The sequence below is a fragment of the Myodes glareolus genome, chromosome 7 (assembly GCF_982192425.1).
Source record: "Myodes glareolus chromosome 7, mMyoGla1.1, whole genome shotgun sequence".
NCBI classification, from domain to species: domain Eukaryota; kingdom Metazoa; phylum Chordata; class Mammalia; order Rodentia; family Cricetidae; genus Myodes; species Myodes glareolus.
The window spans coordinates 25,056,960-25,076,240 of record NC_142032.1 but is presented as its reverse complement, the minus strand read 5'-3'; the positions used below and the strand labels follow the sequence as shown (position 1 = coordinate 25,076,240).

Below are 19,281 nucleotides of genomic sequence, written 5' to 3'. Positions count from 1 at the left end.
AGACTCTAATTCTAGCCAAATAAATTAATTTCTTCCATAAAAAAAAATGTCAAGTAGCTCCTGAGGTTGCTCCTTGCCATTGTGTGATATGTATGAGAGCATATGTGTGTATGGTATGGGCACATGTGTATGTGGATGCTAGCAGTATGTGTAGAGGCTGGAGGAGGATATTCCAGGTGTACTCGACCACTCTCCTCCTTCTTCCCTTAAGGCAGAGTCTCTCATTGACCCTGGAGTAGGCTAGTGGTCTCTGCCCCGAGTAGTGCTTGCCGTTACAGGCATGTGTGACCACTTAGTTTCTTTCTTTTTTGCTTTGTTTTGTTTTGTTTTTTCAAGACAGAGTTTCTCTGTACAACAGCCCTGGCCATACCAGAACTCACTTCATAGACCAAGCTGGTCTCCAGCTCACAGAGATCCACCTGCTTGTGCCTCCCAAGTATTGAACGCTGGGATTAAAGGCGTGTACCACCACCACCTGGCCATCTGGCTTCTTACCTGGGTTGAGCATGCCTGTTGTGGAATAATCTTTTTGTACAATGTGGAGAAGTGTTACTCTGATTGATTTAATAAAAAGCTGAATGGCCAATAGCTAGGCAGGATTTCCAGGCACAGGGGACGCTGAAAAGAAGAGGGAGGAGGCGCAGAGAGACAGTGAACAAGCAAGACGTACAAGAGGAGAGGTAATAGCCATGAGCCACATGGGCAGCATAGACATGAATAGAAATTGGTTAATTTATGAGAGCTAGTTAGAAACAAGCCTAAGCTATTGGCCAAGATTTCATAATTAATACTAAGTCTCTGCGTCATGATTTGGGAGCTGGCTGGCAGGACAGAGAAACACATGCCCCACTTTTTCTGTGTGTTTCTGTAGATTTTAATTCAGGCCTTCCTGCTTGAGAAACAAAAACTCATAGCCCCTGGATCATCTCACCAGCTCTCCCCCAAACCTTACCTTTAATGCATACATTAAAGCCAATATAAAAAGGCATTCATAGATTAAAAAAAAAGTGTGGAGGGCCGGACCACATTCTCCATTGCTTCTAGGAACAAAGGTAGAGATTGACCTCTGTGACCCCAAGGTGTGGCGGTACACGCCTTTAGTCCTGATGCCTGGGCAGCAGAGGCAGATTGACCTCTGTGACCTCAAGGCATGGTAGTATACGCCTTTGGTCCCAATGCCTGGGAAGCAGAGACAGGCAGATCTCTGTGAGTTCAAGGTGATGTAGCACACGCCTTTAATCCCAGCGCACGTGCTTGGTAACTCTCTACCGCTGCGTCCCTGCCTACTCCCGAGGCATCATCTGGGATAATGGGCAGTGGACCAATCCAAGAGTGACACGTCAGAAGCGAGGACTGTTTCCTTTATAAGGGCTGGGTTTCCCTCATTCTGGGTCTCCGCCATGTAAGCTTATGCTCTCCCTCTCAAGACGCATAAAGCTTTACTGCAGAAGAATCCTAAGTGTCCCGCGTCGTTCTTGCGGGCGAGACGGTAGCGCGGGACAAAAAAGACCCCCAAAATGCAGAGGCAGAGTATGTAAAGGGCTAGGGGGTTCTCACCGAACCCTCCTTGTGTGATTTTATAGTCACATCCACTCTGCCAAGTCACAAGTGACAGGGAAAGAGGGTCCTTTCTTTAGCTCAGCACTTGGGTGACACATGACTTTGGGAGACTCTGGGCATCTCCTGCTGTCTTCCTCTAAGAATCTATCACCTGACATTCTGATGTCTGTTGTCTCCTAATCAGAGAAAAGATGTGAATTTGAATACACTAGCCTCCTCTGGGAGGAGGGTATTTCAGATTTGAGCCCTGGTGTGGAGAATTGTCTGTATTCTGTCAATCATATTTTAATAAAATGCTGATTGGCCAGGCAGGCAGTGTAGGCGGGAAAGCCAGACAGGAAGTAGAGGTGGAGCAAAGAGACTGGGAGTATTCTGGAAAGCAGGAAGCTCCCTCCGCAGTTCTGCCCAGACCACCGGAGAGGAAAGATGTAAGCTGCCCCGTTGGAGAAGGTACTGAGCCATGTGCTAACGTAGATAAGGATAATGGGGTAACATAAGTTATAAGAGCTAATAAGTAGCCTGACCTAATGGGCCAATCAGCTTTATAACTTATAGAGTTCTCTGTGTGGTTGATTTTCTTTGTGATTTGCCGGTTGTGGGGTACCCGGCGGGAACAGATACCTCAACAAGCCAGCCCTCGTGTTACAGAGCCCTGACGGTGAATTAACAAAATCGACAGCTGCTTGTGAACACCTGAAACACAGGCAGGCGGGGGTAGGGGCTGGCTGCTCCTCTCTGCATGGCAGAGCTTGCTGCCTTTAAAATGACTACAGTGTCTCATGTGCACTGCTAATGAGACAGTGGCACCCACAGCCACACAGTCACTACTCTTCCTTCCTCTGATTCAGGAGAAAGCAGTTCCAGGCTGTGCCTTTCAGGGTATCCCCCACACCACACCCACTCTCCCCACCTCACCCTTACCCCCACCCCTCGCTTCCCCACACTCAATCCACCTGCAGTGCCCTGACACACAACACCTTTTTGATCTTCCTTGATTTGATGGCTTGTTTTTTGTATGTTTGTTTCCTTAGCTGTCCTGGAACTCACTCTGTAGACCAGCTCGGAACTCACAGATGCCTCCCAAGAACTGGGATTAAAGGGGTACGCCCTCACTCCCCTGCTGATGTCTTGCTTTTGAGTCCTCCTTTTTCGTGGGTGTTATATACCCCCTAGTGTGGGGGAAGACAGTCGAATCCATATGCTCTCAAATGTCTTTATTCTGCTCTCACACTTGATTTAAAAGTTTCAGTTTAAAGGAATTTTTGTTGTTAAACACTAGAGAGATGCTCCTTTGGAAGAGTGCCTGGAGCACAAGCCCCAGTGTGTGCTGAGGCTGGAGGAGGACCCGAGTTTGTTCTGGAGAACCCACATAAAATGAGCCAGAACCAGGGCTGGAGAGATGGCCCAGCGGTTAAGAGCGCTGTGGTTCCCAGCACACACACTGATGTCTCACAGGTGCCTGTAACCCCAGCTTCAGGAGACTCAGTGCTATGTTCTGGCCTCCACAATAACCACATGCATGCAGGTGCACGCACACACATGCATATCCACTCTGTAATGCTAGCCATGGGGAGGCTATCACAGGTGGATTCCTGGGCCCTCTGGCCAGTCAGTCTAGGCTGATTGGCAAGCTTCAGACTAGGGAAAACACCAGACAGCCAGCACCTGAAGAATGAAACCTGAAGTGGGTCTCTGGTCTGCATGTTTCCAACACATACACACAAACATACACCCACACAATCATGTACCCATACATAAACACACACACACACACACACACACACACACACACACCTCTGGTCAACAGAGTGAGTTCCAGGACAGCCAAAGCTACACAGGAAAACCCTGTCTCAAAAAAAACAAAGAACAAAAGGAAGAAAAGAAAAATGCATAGGAATGGGTTAGATTTAAGGGAAAAAAGCAGGCACTGTCTGTTTGTTGCCTCCAAACAATGCACCTTATCACAAAAGACAGACACCTTTCTGGGATCAAAGACTGGGAAAATGTATTTGAAGCAAATGGACCTAGAAAACAAGCAAATTCTGCTGTTTTGACAGCTACCCAAATCGACTTCAATCCAGAACCAGTGTAAAGTCCATCAAGAGGACTTTACAATTCTAGACGGATTACTCCAAATACAGGTGCACTCCACTTCACAAAGCAAGCACTACTAGATATAAAGTCGCTATTAATGCTGGCACAGCATAGCCAAACCTACTAGTTTGATAGCTAATTTAAAAATACATTATAAAAAAAATAGTTTGAATGGACTCAGATGGAAAATGTCATTCCCTGTGAAGACTTGGGCTATGCAATGAAATTCTCAATTCCATACATGGAATACCTCCCTAGGAGTTAGGGGTGCGCCAAGGGTCTTCAAAACAACCCAGGCTACTGCCATGGCTCTTGGTTGCCCACCATGACCACATGTTAGGACCCTATTGCTGAAGACACCGCATACGTTGGCTACGAGACATGTAGAAATCAGCTGGGAACTGACTGAGAAACTCCCTCCGTACTGGATAGCTTTCACGATGCACTGCGCAAGCCTCTGATGTGTCAGGACCAAAGGTCTTGCTCTGTGCTGGACCCTGCACGCTACGGTACTGACTTACCAGGCCTTCTGCTGCAGTGGTGGCCTAACTTTTATCATATCCACTTTCTGATTGGCTTTGAGGCCTGTTTAGTGGGCGGGGCGGGACGGGGGGGGGGGTGGGGGGCGGGGAGCATGCCTGGTACTGTAAACCTGGTCAAAATCCAGTCTGGGGAGGTCAAAGGCCCTGACGATAATCTACTACTGTTGTTTTGCTAAATAGTCCTGTTATGAAACTGCCTTCTAAATATTTATAAATATAAATATACCCACAGATTAGTGTTGCTCTCAGTCTTGACCAGAAAGACTTCATCTTGCCACGAGTAGCAGTGCGGACTCATGGTCAACGTGCTGTGAACAAGAGCTTGCGAGCGCTCACTCCTGAGTAGGCTGTCTATGTTGAACCTCCCCTCGGGGCTCAGGGAACTTTGTGGAAGAGGGGAAGAAGGAATAAAAGAGCCAGAGGATGGGGAAGAGCCCTGTGAAATACTGCCTGTTAATGAGATCATTGCTGGGGATCTGCAGCTAGGAGTACCATTCCACGCTTCCATCTGAGAAAGCCCACCCAAAGTCAGGCCCTCCCTGGAGCCTCAAGACCTCGCCTACAGGGCATATAAGATCAGGTAGCCCTCTTTGTCATGTGATTCCTCCCCTGCCTTCCCAAGGGTCACTCAGGAGTTGCTTTGCTCTGCTCAGATTAATCCTGGACTTACTAACACGGCCTGATCTGACTTATTACATCAGTGTTAACACCGGGGGATTTAAACCTTTCAATCATGGCATTCATTAGCTCAAAGCAGCTCAGTCAGTTTCCAGCAGGGCTGGGTGAGTGACTGGTGAGGCCACACCCCCAGCTGAGGAAACAATGGTAGTTAATGGCCGCTGAGGTAGAGTTGTTTTGTCTTTGTGGTCTGATGACCAGTAGGTTGCCCGTGCTCCAGGGGATGGCCCTCTCCCACGTGCACTCTGGCAGCACTAATTGGACTCACTGAGTCATAAAAGACAAAGAAAGGAGTGGGGAGAGGAGATGAAGTTAGGAAGGGGTGTGTTGGAGGGTCTGGGACGAGTTGGGAGAAACAGCCGGAGTGGATATGACAAAAAACATTGCATACATATATGGAATTGTCAAAGAATGAAAAGGTTTTAAAATCAATCTCTTAGCAGAAAGGTTTTGTCCCCACATGGTCCTGGGGATTGAATCTAGGATGACTTTCTTGGTGTGCTGGCGAGTTTCACATCAGCTTAACACAGGCTAGAGCTATCCAGGGAGAGGGAACTTCAACTACGACAATGCCCCGCCAGATTGGCCTGTGGGCAAGTCTATGGGTGTCCCGTCTCTACTTAACAATGGGATGTTTCCTTAACTGGTGACTGATGACCCTGTTCCAACTTTCCTGGATGAAGGATTGCAAGCTATAAGATGAAATAAACCCTTCCCCTGACAACGTGTGTGTGTGTGTGTGTGTGTGTGTGTGTGTGTGTGTGTGTGTGTGATATGTTTTATCACAGCAGTAGAAACCCTAGGACATTTGGGGAACTAAGGCACAGAGACCATGTCATTTAGACTTTCTGGCTTGTATCATCAGAAGCAAGAAAGGCTGACTGACTGAAATGGAGTAAATATTAGAGCAGGGATTGCTGAGAGCTGGGATGGCAGCCTCCTGAGCTAGCTGAAGAGTCTGGACCACAACTAGGAGGAGTCAGAGGGTGGAAACAAGAAACCAGTCTGGCAGCAGACAGGTCTAGCCAGCCTCGGTCCTGCCAGAGTTTTCAGTTCTCCATACAGATTCCACTTATAAGAGGAAAATGTAATAGCCAGGTGCCTGAGAAAAGAAACTCAGCCTGGCAGTCCTGGATGTGTTAGAGTTGCTGAACCTTGGGCCCCACCCTGGACTTACTGGGTTGAGAACTGTGTATGTTATCATTTCAAAACACATGGGCACACCCTGGTCATCTTCCCCGTGGGGAGGAGCTGATGAGCCACACATGGGCACCACACCCCTGGCCATCTTCCCCATGGGGAGAAGCTGATGAGCCACACATGGGCACCACACCCCTGACCATCTTCCCCATGGGGAGGAGCTGATGATTCTCAACAGCCGTACTCTCAGAAGAAGAGATTAGACTCACAGAGTTAAAACAGCAACCCCTGAGTGCTGACTGGCACAGGCCAGTCTTTGCCAGCCTTCCTTCCATATTCATTCTTATTCTGTGGACAGATATTCCTGAAGGCACTGGAACAGCCCCACACCCACCCCCAGTCTGTTAGATTTTTTTTTCAGGGGCTGCTGACATCTGGAAGCCCTGGGAGAAGCTTTGCTGTAAAACCCTTGATCCTTTTTAACAGCTGAAGGTTAGAAACCCCTTTTTTCTTTCTCTCTTATGTAACTTTTTGGACAATGGTGGCATGTTAAAGCCAGCAACTGCTTTCTGTCCTTTTTCTCAGTGTGCCTCTCTCACAGGGACAAGCTATGGATTTCTCGCTGTGTTAAGGGATGATAAAGGTGAGAGTTTTGTGTCTCGAATCCAGGGACCTGGGACGATGAAAGAACCTGGCTTTGGCAGTTTAATGGCTCTGAAATGGAAAGAGGCGACACAGACCCAAGAGTGGCCGAGAATGGCAGCTCCTCCTTTGTCGCCTGGGCTTGTGTTGTCCAGGGTCTTGCACAGGAAGGCCTTTTGGGGAAATTCCTGCCCCTATAGGAAGTCCTGAAGCTCCACCAAGGCTAGAAGAAGCTCTGTGTCTGGTGGGTCGCTATCCTTGGTCCTGAACCATCACTTTTAGTTGGGGCTGTAGTTTTCCTTTCTCACTGAAAATCCTAAGCGAGAGGGGCATGATAAAAAGTGCTCACCCCAAAGCCTGGCCCCAGATAGTCTATCTTAGTGAGTCACTGGATTTCTTAATATACAAGAGTCCAGGCCTAAGGCTCAATTGATACAGGGCTTCCCAGGCAAGTACAAGTACCTAAGTTTGGATCCCCGGAACCCATGTGGAAATCAAGGTGTGACGGTTTGACCTTGCAATCCCAATGCTGGGGAGATGGAGACAAGAGAATCCCTAGAGAGTGATGGCCAGACAGTCTACCCAAATCTGTGATCTTCAATTCCACCAAAGACACTGTCTCAAAAAAAATAAACAGACCACACTGACGTCAATCTCTGGCCTCTAAATATATGGTACACACACCTGTGTATATGTATGTGCACCTACACAAACACATGTGCATATATAACACTACCCACACACAAGAATTTTCAGAAGAAAAAGGAGAAAGAAGAGGAGAGAAGAAGAAACAGAAGAAGTTGCTGGGTGGTGGTGCATGCCTTTAATCCAAGCACTAGGGAGGTAGAGGCAGGTGGATCTCTGAGTCTGAGGCTAGCCTGGTCTACAGAATGAGTTCCAGTATAGCCAGGTCAACACAGAGAAATCCAGTCTCAAAAAAATAAATAAAAATAATTCATTAATTAATTTGAAAAGCAAAAAGCAAGAGCCCAGAGGTGTTTGCCCACCAGCCCATGACTCAGCCTGGCAAGCATCCAGTGATGCCAAGCTTTCTGTATGTAGCTCTGTGCAGTGACATCTGCTGCTCTTATCTCATTGATTGGCTTTTTGCTCCTGTTAGCATTCATTCCATTGCTGTGGAATAATACTTTAAGTATGTAAAGATGTGTTACATTTGTTTATGCTGCTATTGTTTGTGTAAATATGTGTTGCATTTGTTTCAACTTTCCTGCCTAAGGCACTTGACTGGTCTAATAAAAAGTTGAATGGCCAATAGCTATGCAGGAGAGCGATAGGTGGGGCTGGCGAGCAGAGAAAATACACAGGGGAAGAAATCTAGACTGGAGAAGAAAAAGGAGGAGAATGAGGGAGAAAGAGAGGGACATGCCTGGGGCCAGAAACCAGGCAGCCATCAGCCAGACAGACATTGGAGGAAGCAGAATGGTGTGGGATTCCCCTCTGTATGCTATGGATATGTTTTAATACCATTGGTTAATAAAGAGGCTGCTTTGGCCTATAGCAGGGCAGAGTATAGCCAGGCTGGAAGAGATATATAGAGAGAGAGAGAGTAGACAGAGTCAGCGAGACACCATGTAGCTGCTGAAGGAGAAAGATGCCAGAACAGAACCCAGTAAGCCACAGCCTTGTGGCAATACACAAATTAGTAGAAATGGGTTAATTTAAGATGTAAGAATTAGTTAATAAGAAGCCTGAGCTAATAGGTCAAACAGTGTTGTAATTAATGTAGTTTCTGTGTGATTATTCAGGTCTGGGCAGCTGGGACACAAATGAGCAGTCACCTTCTCCAGCAGAAAAGTAAGACATACAGTAAGAAAGGTAAGAAACCCAAAGGCAAAAGGTTAAAAGAGCTAGTCAGAAAGGAGCCTAAGCTAGGTTGAACATTTATAACTAATAAGAAGTCTCCATATCATGATTTGAGAGCTGGTTGGTGGTTCAAGGGAAAAAGCCTGGTCCAATCCATGACCTTCTGAAACTCCCCACGAGTTGCCCCTTTCCACTCTCAAATTCAGGCAAGAGATAAACGGGGAGGAAAAAATATTCTAGGTGGTTAGGGAGGTATATACCAATAATCCAAGCACTAGGGCAGCTGAGGTAAGAGAATCTAAAGTTCAAGGTCAGCCTGAGCAACACAGTGAGGCCCTGTTTCAAAGCAATAACAATGTAAAGTATTTCTAATCTGGGAGTTATTTTCAAATGATCTGTTGCCAAGAATAAAACTTAACCAACCTTGGCCTAAAACCCACTTCACTGAAGGCAAATAGCAATGTGAATGTGCCTAGGATGCCAAGCATGACCAGGGTCAGTACCCCATTGTGGGAATTGCTACCCCGAGTTATATTTCCCTGCCCCCATTTGAGGTGCTTATCTGCAAAGAACCTTAACTTCCCTCTGCTCCTGGAGTTGGATGAGGAAGTTTGAGTGCACGTGATTATTCCTTGATCCCTGCTGGGGTCAGGTGACAGTCCTTACTTGGGACAGGTGAAGGTGGAGTGCATGTGATCAGTCATTGACCCCTACTGGGGTCAAGTAAGAGTTCCTCCTTGGGTCAGGTGACAGTCCCTTCGCAGCCCCTTCCCCATTTGGTGCCATGGTATAAAAGCTAGCCCCAGCAGAACAATAAACAAGTTGCTGTTTCACCTCAACCTCGTGCTCTGTGGATTTCATTCAACCTGGACACCCTCCGCCGAGACTCGTGGTTCCAGACCGTGATCCAACTCCAGGAGCAGAGGGAAGTTAAGGTTCTTTGCAGATAAGCACCTCAAATGGGGGCAGGGAAATATAACTCGGGGTAGCAATTCCCACAATTCCCCCAACTTTATTTTATAATGAGGGGTCCTGTCTTGGGTCCTGCAAGGGAAGTACCTTCCCTTACCCGTCACTGGGCCCCCGATACCCTGTCTTAGGCGGGAGGGTCACCCCACAGGTTGCCCGTCCTTGGAGACCCTCATTTTTTCAGCATCTGCAGCCATACCTCATGACTTCCGGGAGAGTCATGGGCCAGACTGAGTAACACCTGACGGTGGACAAGCTCAGTCTTGGTGAAGGTGTTTAGAAGTTGTTTTAAGAGGAGCAGACCTACTGCTACCCCTACTAGTCCCAAGATCCCCAGGGACAAGGCACCTCCCCATCGCTGTGCCCAACCACCAATCTGGGCCATGGCATTCCACCATCCCTCAGCAGATATAGGTTTAACATGGGTTTCATTAACTGCAATAATCTGATGTACCAAAGAGTGGGTAAAGTTTACAAAGGAATCATTCCAAGGCCCTCTAAGGTAAGCATTAAGGCGTTGCACCTCAAAGGACTTATTTTTCACTTCCATAAGGGTCACACAGGCAGAATGATAAAAATGAGAACAAGAAGCTTGTTGCACCATCCACAACACATTAATCTGTTCCTGCAATAAGGCTGTTTGCTGATTTAAATTTAGCATCCCTAATTGAATATGTGAGTCCATGGTATTTTGAGTCTCTAAGGCCTGGGTAACACGGGCAGCAAGAGTGTTAACAGTCTCTGCAGTCGCTGCATTCTGGGACACGGTGATTCCCGCAACGGTGGCAGCTGTGGCTGATATGGCGATGGCTGCGATGACTGCGGCGGTGATTCCGAAGCCCCATCTACAAAGGTGCCCTAGATTGTCACAGATTGTCAACTGTTCTCCGATTTTCCTCATTTTGTTTTCCATCTGAATAAAAATGTTGCTGCTTTCACTCTGCTCCCAAACACTTTAATTTCTGTAATGTGGTCAGTCTTACTGAAGCTTTGTTTGGGCATTCACAGTGTCTGGGCTCTCTGAGGGGTGGGGGTGGTGACACCCCTGTATCTGCACACTGAGCTCTCCTATGGCCGGAGTTCCTACATGTCCAGTACCTACATTCCAAACAAAACCAAAACAATACCGGAGCCATAACAACAGTGAAGGATCAGTGGCTAGCTCCTGTAGTGTAACCCCAGACCGGCTCAGAGTAGGAGGTACAACTGGGAGTAGAGGAGCATAAGAAACGCCTGTAGCTCTGTCCATCTCAATGAGGCAGGGGGAAAGTTTTTAGCGGGCTTTGAATTGGGTCAATGGTGGCATTAAGAGAACTATATGGTAGAGGTTTCAAAACAGAATTAATTAGACAGAAGTCTGGGGCCCAAGTGAGAGACCACTGGGAGATCTGAAACCTAAAACAAAAGTCTAAGGAACCAACTAGGTTCTTGTTCCCTTTATGGAAATAACTAGGGATTCCACCCAGGGAGTGGTCTGTCTGCGGAGTGTTTGGTCTAGGGCATGAGTCAAGGGCAGAAGCGGTGAATGTACCCCATGACTTTCTATTTGTATGTTAATGCAGTCCTTTTGTTCTACTCCTACCCTTTGAAATCTGGGATATATTAAGCTGTTAGAAATTAAACAGGGAGGAATTTCTAGTACTCACTGAAATTCCCTCCCAACATTATCCTATGTGTTTCTGTGTTTTATTATTTTTGTTCACATCTTTGTATTCCTTATTATATTTCTAGATCCCCATGCCTCCACTCTGGAGAAAGGTAATCTTGTCGCAACTGGCCCCTGACAATCTGGTATAAAATTGGGAAGTTTTAGAGGGCCAATCTGTGATCTCCAATTTACTAATTTGTCTCTTAGAAAAACTCCTTCCCTCTCTCACCTCAGCTGTTATCATCAATGAAGTGGGTGTCAATAATGCTGTCGGAGAACGTCACAGACAATCCATTCACAACCTTCCTGGGATGGATGATTTCTTGGCCAACCTCAACCCAAGATGTTGAAGATATTCACAATCTGAACCTTTTCCCTTGGTATATAAGGTGGGAAATGGTTGGGGAGCGTCTGGGGTTCCTGGCTTCCTGCTGGATTGTTGCTGTAGTTGGTTTGGGGATTTGCTTTGTTGTGTGTTCTGTGTGTCTGTGTGTGGTGTGTACAATAGTTATGCCTTACAATGTTGCTGCTTAATCCAATGAGGAAGTTGGGGTGGATAACTTGGTACTTATGGCATGCTCTGGCAGGAGGACAAGCATGGGGGGGCTTATCAATCTGGGAATCAATGTGATTTAGGGCATGCACACACCCCTCCCATAATGCATTTGGCAGCTTGAGATTTTCACCACATGTACCTGGCACATTCTTAGAACAGTGCCTCTGGCAACCTGTTCGCTGTTTGAGCCCCCCCCCCCAATTGCATCAGGCTCCACGTACATTGCTGTAAGCAATGGAAATGGGCTGCTTCCCTGAACTATCCCCCAGTAATGGCATATTTCTACTCAAACACATCCGAAAACACACTGGGCAACTATGGGCCTGATCCAGCCTAGACTAGCTTCATCTGCATGCACAATGAGGAACAATGACCACCTGCACTACAACACTTAGAAACCAGGCTCCTTCACGTCAACCACAGGAAAGGAAGCATCAAACAACAATAATTGGAGCTCTTAAGTGTAGCAGGCTTTCTTGGACTGCCAGTCCCCAAATTATGACATGGAGATGTATTATTAATGATGAATGCTCGGCCCTAATTTAGCCTTGTAAACTAAGTGCTTATAACTTTTTGTTTGTTGGTTGGTTTGTTTTAGAGACAAGGTTTCTCTATGTAACTGCCTTAGCTGTTCTAGAACTCACTTTGTAGACCAGGTTAGCATTGAACTCACTGAGATTCACTTGCCTCTGCCTCCCAAGTGCTGGAATTAAAGGCATGCACCACTACCACCCAGCCCTGATAATTTATTTTAACCTGTTGCTCTTCATCTACATTTTGCCTTGGTGCTTTTTACCTTTCTTTCATTCTGTTGTAAGATTTTAGACAATTCTGAAGCCATTTCTGACAATGCCAAACCCTCTCAGCCTCTGTGCCTCAGTGCTTCCCCTCCTCCCCTGGGAACCAAGGACCTAACAGCTACACATGCACGTACTCAGTTCCTGAACAATTACCCTACACGTATGTTTTGACTCAGTCCCCTGGGAAACGGGGTCAAAATGACCTCTTACCTCATCTGATCTGACAATAGTTCTCCAGTCAATTATTGATATTAGCCCTTTTCGAACAAACCAATCATAATGGTCAAGGAAAAACCCCTCTTGTTTCTATAGGGCCTTCTCCTTTAAAAGTAGACTGTACCAGCTAGTCGGGGTCTCTCAGCTTCCTGAATGCTGGGGGACCCTGTCATGACAGAATTAATAAAAATCCTCATGCTTTTGCATTGGCTATGGTGTATGAGGTGGTCTCTGGGGGCGACTCCTTCTCGGTTTGGACACTAGAGTCCAACATTTGGTTCCCTGATTGGGAATCGAGTTGCTCCCATACACACTCTAGACCCAGTTGGAGGTATAAAGAAACGAACTCATTTTTATGTCTGTCTCTTTATGTATTATGTTTCTGTTTCTATGTAATTATGAATAAGTAATTTGAGAATTGTACTTGTGCAGGGTCTGTATTGAAACGGGGCTAAGGGAGGAGGCAGACGTGTCCTGAGATCCCTTGCCCTAGCCCTGAAAGATGTTTCATGGGCATTTACTGGAGGGAAGGGTGACCAGGTCGCCCTAATCTTCAGGGGAGGCGTGATCCTCCATCTGTATTTTTGGATCTACTGTCGCGCAGCTTCTGATTTTGAGTCTATGTCTGTCTTTTTGTTTTTATGTATTTTCAGTTCTGCACCAGAGTGATGGTGAGAACACCAGCTTCTGGTTTTGAGTTTGTGTCTGTCTCTTTATATTTTTTGTTTCTGTATGTCAGTTTGTCTTTGATAAAATCCACCTGCAGGAATTCAGAACCTGGCAACGGCCCCCTGGCCATCATCAGTTCTCCTGAGTCTGAAAGCAGCCCCGTAGCTGGAGGAGGTGATGTGGTGGCTGCCCCTCCTTGAGCCCTTTGTCTTCTCTCTTTCCTGTACAGGAGTGAAAGAAACCCAGAATCCAGGCACCTCCAGTTCTTCTTGTTATCCAGCCAAGCATGGCAGACTTCTCCCTTCTCCTCTCCTGGAGGAAACACTTCGTTTCTGAGGAGCCCCCGCTGGTCTGGTCCTAGCTCTGAAAACTTCAGCACTTAGCATCTACGCTGGGACAGGGGAGGGACATCCGCTAGGGAGAGAGTGACCTCCCAAGCATTTCCCTTTCGCTCAGTAGCAGGTCAATTACAATACTGCTTTTTTCTGCCTCTGATCTTTACTTATAACCCTTCTTTTTCTTGGGACCCTCAGACCATGACTGGGTTTATAGATTCTGTTCTGGTTACCATCAGCCCACTTGGATGATTGCCAGCAGCTCTTACAGGTGCTCCTAACCACAGAGGAAAAACAGTGAGTTCTCTTTAAAGTTTAAAAGAATGTCCCAGAAGCTTACAGCAGACCAACCCAATCACGGAATGATAGAGGACGGGACGCTTTCCCTCTGACTTGACCCAAATGGGACTTCAATACTCCAGCTGGTAGGGAGCAGCTCCGTCTTTAATGCCAGATTCTGATTGGCGGGTCTAAAAAGGGGGTTTGCAAAGCACCCCACTAATTTGCTAATTTGGCTAAGGTAAGAGCAATAGTACAAAGGTCTGATAGCATTCCTGCAGGCAGATCGCCTAGTCAATGTAATGATGTCGTTTGTAGGCCAGTCAGCATCAGACATTTGTAGCAAGTTGCAGAGAATGGAGAGACTGCAGGGATGCTCCCCTCCAGGACTTAATAAAAAAAAAATAGACAGAGAGGGAGGCAACAGAAGACGACAGCTGCAGAGACTGTGCACCTCAGATAGAGCAGCCCCTGAATGGCTGAATATGGACTTAAGCTGCCACCACCTGGGCCGATTAAAAAAAAAAAAAAACAATGAGGAGGAATGGCCCTACAGGGCTTTGGGCTTGAGACACTTCCCAAAGCAGCTGCTGAGCAGGAGCTGTCGGAGAATGGCACCGGCAACGAATGCAGCCTGAGAGGCCTACGCAACAGCCACAGTGACAGTACTGAAATTCCCCCGCTTGCTTACGCTGTGCACCCAGGTGTCTGATTCTGGGGTGTACGGGGGCGGGGAGGGGGGGGAAGGGGAGGAATTCCGTTTTGCTGTGTCTAAAACATTTGACTATAGACTGAGTACTCTATGTTATCAATGAACCACCTTATGAACTGTAGATCTGGAATCAAAAGCCTTTTTGTTTTCACTCCCCCTGCTGTTTCCCCTGCAGGGAAAGCAGGCTGCTCTCAGCCTTTGCCACCTGGCTGGGCAAGGCCCCTGCAGACAGCAATGAGCCAGGTGGGAGCAGCCCCAGGGTAGTAGGCGGGGCAGGCGCCGAGGGCACTTCAGGCTGGAGAGGCTCAGGCAAGCTGGCGGATGCCCCCACCTCACCGGAGGCAGAACCCCAAGGAGTGGAACCGCAAGGAGCTAACCAGAGCCACACAGCAAAGAGGGGCAAGGAATAGCAGCCAGAGTCCCTGGCCGGGAGAAGGCCGGGAGAAGGCCAAGGAGCCTGCACCCAGCGCTGCCACTGCCACTGCAACGACCCCTCTGTCACCAGACTGAGCAGGAGGAGTCCTGCAGGCCCGAATAAGCGCAAGCCTCCTAGTCAATGGAGGTGGGCTTCAGAGAGGCAACAACTGGTGCCACCCCAATGAGGAGGGGCGGGGGACACGGAACTAACAGTATTCTTAAAGGTACATCGGCCTTTTGATACGAACTATGGATGGCAGAGAAACTTTTTCTCACCATGACTAAGAAGATCAAAGAAGAAATCTTCCCAAGGTTTGGCCTGCCCAAGGTAATCAGAATTTATGGTAAAACTACCTTGTTGCCCAGAAAAGTCAGGACAGGATAAGACTGGGGAAAATTACATTATGCATACAGACCCCAGAGTTCAGACAGGTAAAAAGAATAATAAAGACCCTAAGCCTTAGAACGGGCATTGGAGACTGAGCACAGCTCCTCCCCCTAGCCCTGCTCTATGTAGATCCAATATGGGGAACCTCCCCCCCACTTGGCTTCCTAAGGTCCCTCATGACCCATCTGCTCACAAACCCATTCTGCAGGCGCCGTTGAAAGCTCTCCAGATCTCCAAGCCCAGGCATAGAGATCGCTGGCCACCCTGACACCGGGAAATCTCGCATTCGTTCCAGAATTGGCGCCTGGGGTGTATCCAGAGGGACATGAAAAAAGCACAGCACCCCGCAGCCAGAACAGCAGCCGCCTGCTCATACCTGCAATCCATGTCTCCTCAAGCCCTTGCTTTGATACCCCTGCCCTCACCCCTGATTTCTGTCAACTAGTAGCAGGGCTAGCCTCCTGGGATATCCGAGATGCATATCCCCCACAGCTGCCCCTGGAGGCTGGCAGAAGATTTTCCCCTGGAGGAAATAGTTGGGTGTGGGGGTCCAGAACACAGATGCCACCTGGGAAAGCTAGATTTTTATACTGTGATTCCTGAAAATATAAAATTACAATGCTCCATGTGGAGCACAGGGACATATGACATCTCCCCCACTTGTCTCCCAGGGGCCAGCAATGGGACTGTCTCCATGGATGTTGGGAAGGACTTGGGACATGAGATGATATTTAAAACCAAGTACTATCTGACCAGAGCCTGCTGCTGCTGGCCAGATTAGACCCCCCTAAAGGGGCCCTAATTAGTCCTGCTGCTGCCCGCTGGACTAAGCTACTCTCCCTGCTTCTCTGTTGGAACCTCCCAACGCCAGCCCGGGCACCTGGAAATCTCACACCCGTTCCAGGTTGGCGATTCTGTGTACGTCCGGAGACACCGGTCCCAGAACCTTGAACCTCGCTGGAAGGGACCCTACACCTTGCTTCTTAAGACACCTACTGCCCTAAAAATGGATGATATTGTAGCCTGGATCCACGCGTCTCACGTCAAGCCTGCACCTCCACAGGACGACCCAGGACCTTCCAAATAAAAGCTTCAGCGTACCCAAAATCCTCTCAAGGAGGCCTGATTCTGCCAGGCTTGCTGATCTTTGCCCTGATGTTTATAACTTAGGACTTAACCTGAACCCTGACTAACTTTGAGACTGGGCAAGCCTTAAGGCTAGCCACTGGAGTTCATCCCCTGAATAACTTTTGACCTATGTGTTTTAGCAAAAGACTCTTGGGAGGATACTGAGCAAACCCCCAGAAACTCTTGTTCTGCATGCAAATATTCTAAATGATATATTTGTCTGGGGGGAAAGCAAACTCTGTAGTACGGGGGACCTAAAGTATTTTGTTATGCTATCTGATGATGTAAAACCAATGTCAATGTCTCCTGGTTGGGGGTTAGCAAAAAGCACGAAATGGTTAACAGGCAATCCTTGGGGTTTACAGTTGTATGATCCAGGAAGAAAAGACATAGGAATTCTGCTTACCCTGCGAATTGTTGTAACACCTCCCATGGCCATGGTACTAGGGCCCAACCCAGTATTGCCTGACCAGGGCCAGCTAGCCCTTGCTGAGGTAGCCCCCTTTGCCAGGGCCCTGGGCCCCACTCCTAGTGCTAAGAACCCTTCTGCAACCCCTGCTTCATTGCTGGCAACCTCTAATACAGGCCAGCGACTGTTTAGTCTGATAATGGGAGACTTTTCTTTGCTAAATAGTACTGACTCCAGCTTGATACAATCTTGCTGGCTATGCCTGTCAGCAGGACCTCCCTATTATGAGAAAATAGCCTCATCTGGCAGTTTCAACCACATCAGCTCTCATATGTCCTGCAACTGGGGACAAACCTAACTTTCCCAAGTCCCAGGACAACAGGGCCTGGGGTCCTCTATTGATCTATGATGGGCCTACAACACTAGTTTGTTAATTTCTGTGTACAGATCCAATTAGTTCCCCAAATTTACTAATATCTCAAGATTGAGATATTTGACCAAATAAGAGGAGGGAATGTAAGATTTTAGACAATTCTGAAGCCATTTCTGACAATTCCAAACCCTCTCAGCCTCTGTGCCTCAGTGCTTCCCCTCCTCCCCTGGGAACCAAGGACCTAACAGCTACACATGCACGTACTCAGTTCCTGAACAATTACCCTACACGTATGTTTGACTCAGTCCCCTGGGAAACGGGGTCAAAATGACCTCTTACCTCATCTGATCTGACAATAGTTCTCCAGTCAATTATTGATATTAGCCCTTTTCGAACAAACCAATCATAATGGTCAAGGAAAAACCCCTCTTGTTTCTATAGGGCCTTCTCCTTTAAAAGTAGACTGTACCAGCTAGTCGGGGTCTCTCAGCTTCCTGAATGCTGGGGGACCCTGTCATGACAGAATTAATAAAATTCTCATGCTTTTGCATCGGCTATGGTGTATGAGGTGGTCTCTGGGGGCGACTCCTTCTCGGTTTGGACACTAGAGTCCAACACTATGTCCTGCTTTCCTCTTCCTATGTGTCTGACTGAATGGCAGCTGCCTGGGTGACTTGCCCCTGGTGTCTCACACTCTTTCTCCCTCATTCTCTCTCAAGCCCAGATTCCTTCTCCTCCTTATTCTCTCTGCCCACTGGTTCATCCTATTCCTCTCCTGTCTAGCTATTGGCTGTTTGGCTTTCTATTAGACCAATCAGGTGCCTTAGGCAGGCAAGGTAAAACAACATCTTTTTTTAAAAAAAATATTTATCTATTATGTATACAATATTCTGTCTGTGTGTACGCTTGGAGGCCAGAAGAGGGCACCAGACCCCATTACAGATGGTTGTGAGCCACCATGTGATTGCTGGGAATTGAACTCAGGACCTTTGGAAGAGGAGGCAATGCTCTTAACCTCTGAGCCATCTCTTCAACCCCAAATGCAACATCTTTACATAATTAAACAAATATTCTGTTCCACAACACTTGAGCATTTTCTCACTGTTTATTTCTTGTTATGTTGGGTATTTCTTGCTGATCTGAACTATGATTTCACTTATGAATAAAGTTTTCTTAATACTTTTTCAAGCCAGTGCAAGCCTTTCTTTTAATTACTAGGATAAGAGGCCAAGAATCTGAAAACACCTGACCCAGAGTCTGACCGCCAGTAACACTGGGTCAAGACGAGGTGCCTAGCTACAGCATGGAATCTCACCTGAAAGGGTTAAGGTAGGGGAATCTCAAGTTACAGGCCTGCCTGGGCTATAAGGTGAATCTCAAAGGCACAAGTCTGAGATACAGTGAAACTCTGTTTCAAAAACAAACAAAACAGAAACTGCCAAGAAGAAAACAGTATCTTTACAGGGGAAAATCTGCCAAATGCCACCATAAACAACTAAAGAAAGCTGACAGCATCAGTGACAGCATGTGGCATCCATGTCATTTACCTCCTGAGATGACACAGTGAGGCTGAAAGACCCCCAGTGTGGGGAAACTCTCACTCAAGTCTCGGGATAACATGACCCCCCTTCCCCCCCAGTAACTCACAAGAGACCATCCTTGCTGCAATCACATTTATTGACAGGTACCAGCGCTGGGGCCAAGACTCATAACACAGGCAGGGGAGGAGTTTGACCTCAAGTAGCTGGGAGAAGGGGCTTTTAAGGGAAGAAACCACAACCCTGTAATCCATAAGGGGTAGGGAGGGAGTCATTGAAAATTCCGAAAATACCAGTGATAATCACAAGAGGGTAACTTCCTGTTTCTCAAGATTATTCTCAAGATTATAATCTAACTTTATCT

The 19,281-nt window shown here is 47.4% G+C and overlaps 2 long non-coding RNA genes across 2 annotated transcripts; both read left to right on the top strand.

Moving 5' to 3' along the window:
- Positions 1-12,450: 12,450 nt before the first annotated feature.
- LOC146893646 (uncharacterized) lies at positions 12,451-13,824 on the top strand. The gene is made up of 2 exons (XR_015003285.2): positions 12,451-13,000; positions 13,568-13,824. It is a non-coding gene; the product is annotated as an uncharacterized LOC146893646 (long non-coding RNA).
- Positions 13,825-14,705: 881 nt separating this feature from the next.
- Positions 14,706-17,934, top strand: LOC125403515 (uncharacterized). The gene is made up of 2 exons (XR_007232978.3): positions 14,706-15,409; positions 15,678-17,934. It is a non-coding gene; the product is annotated as an uncharacterized LOC125403515 (long non-coding RNA).
- Positions 17,935-19,281: the final 1,347 nt, after the last annotated feature.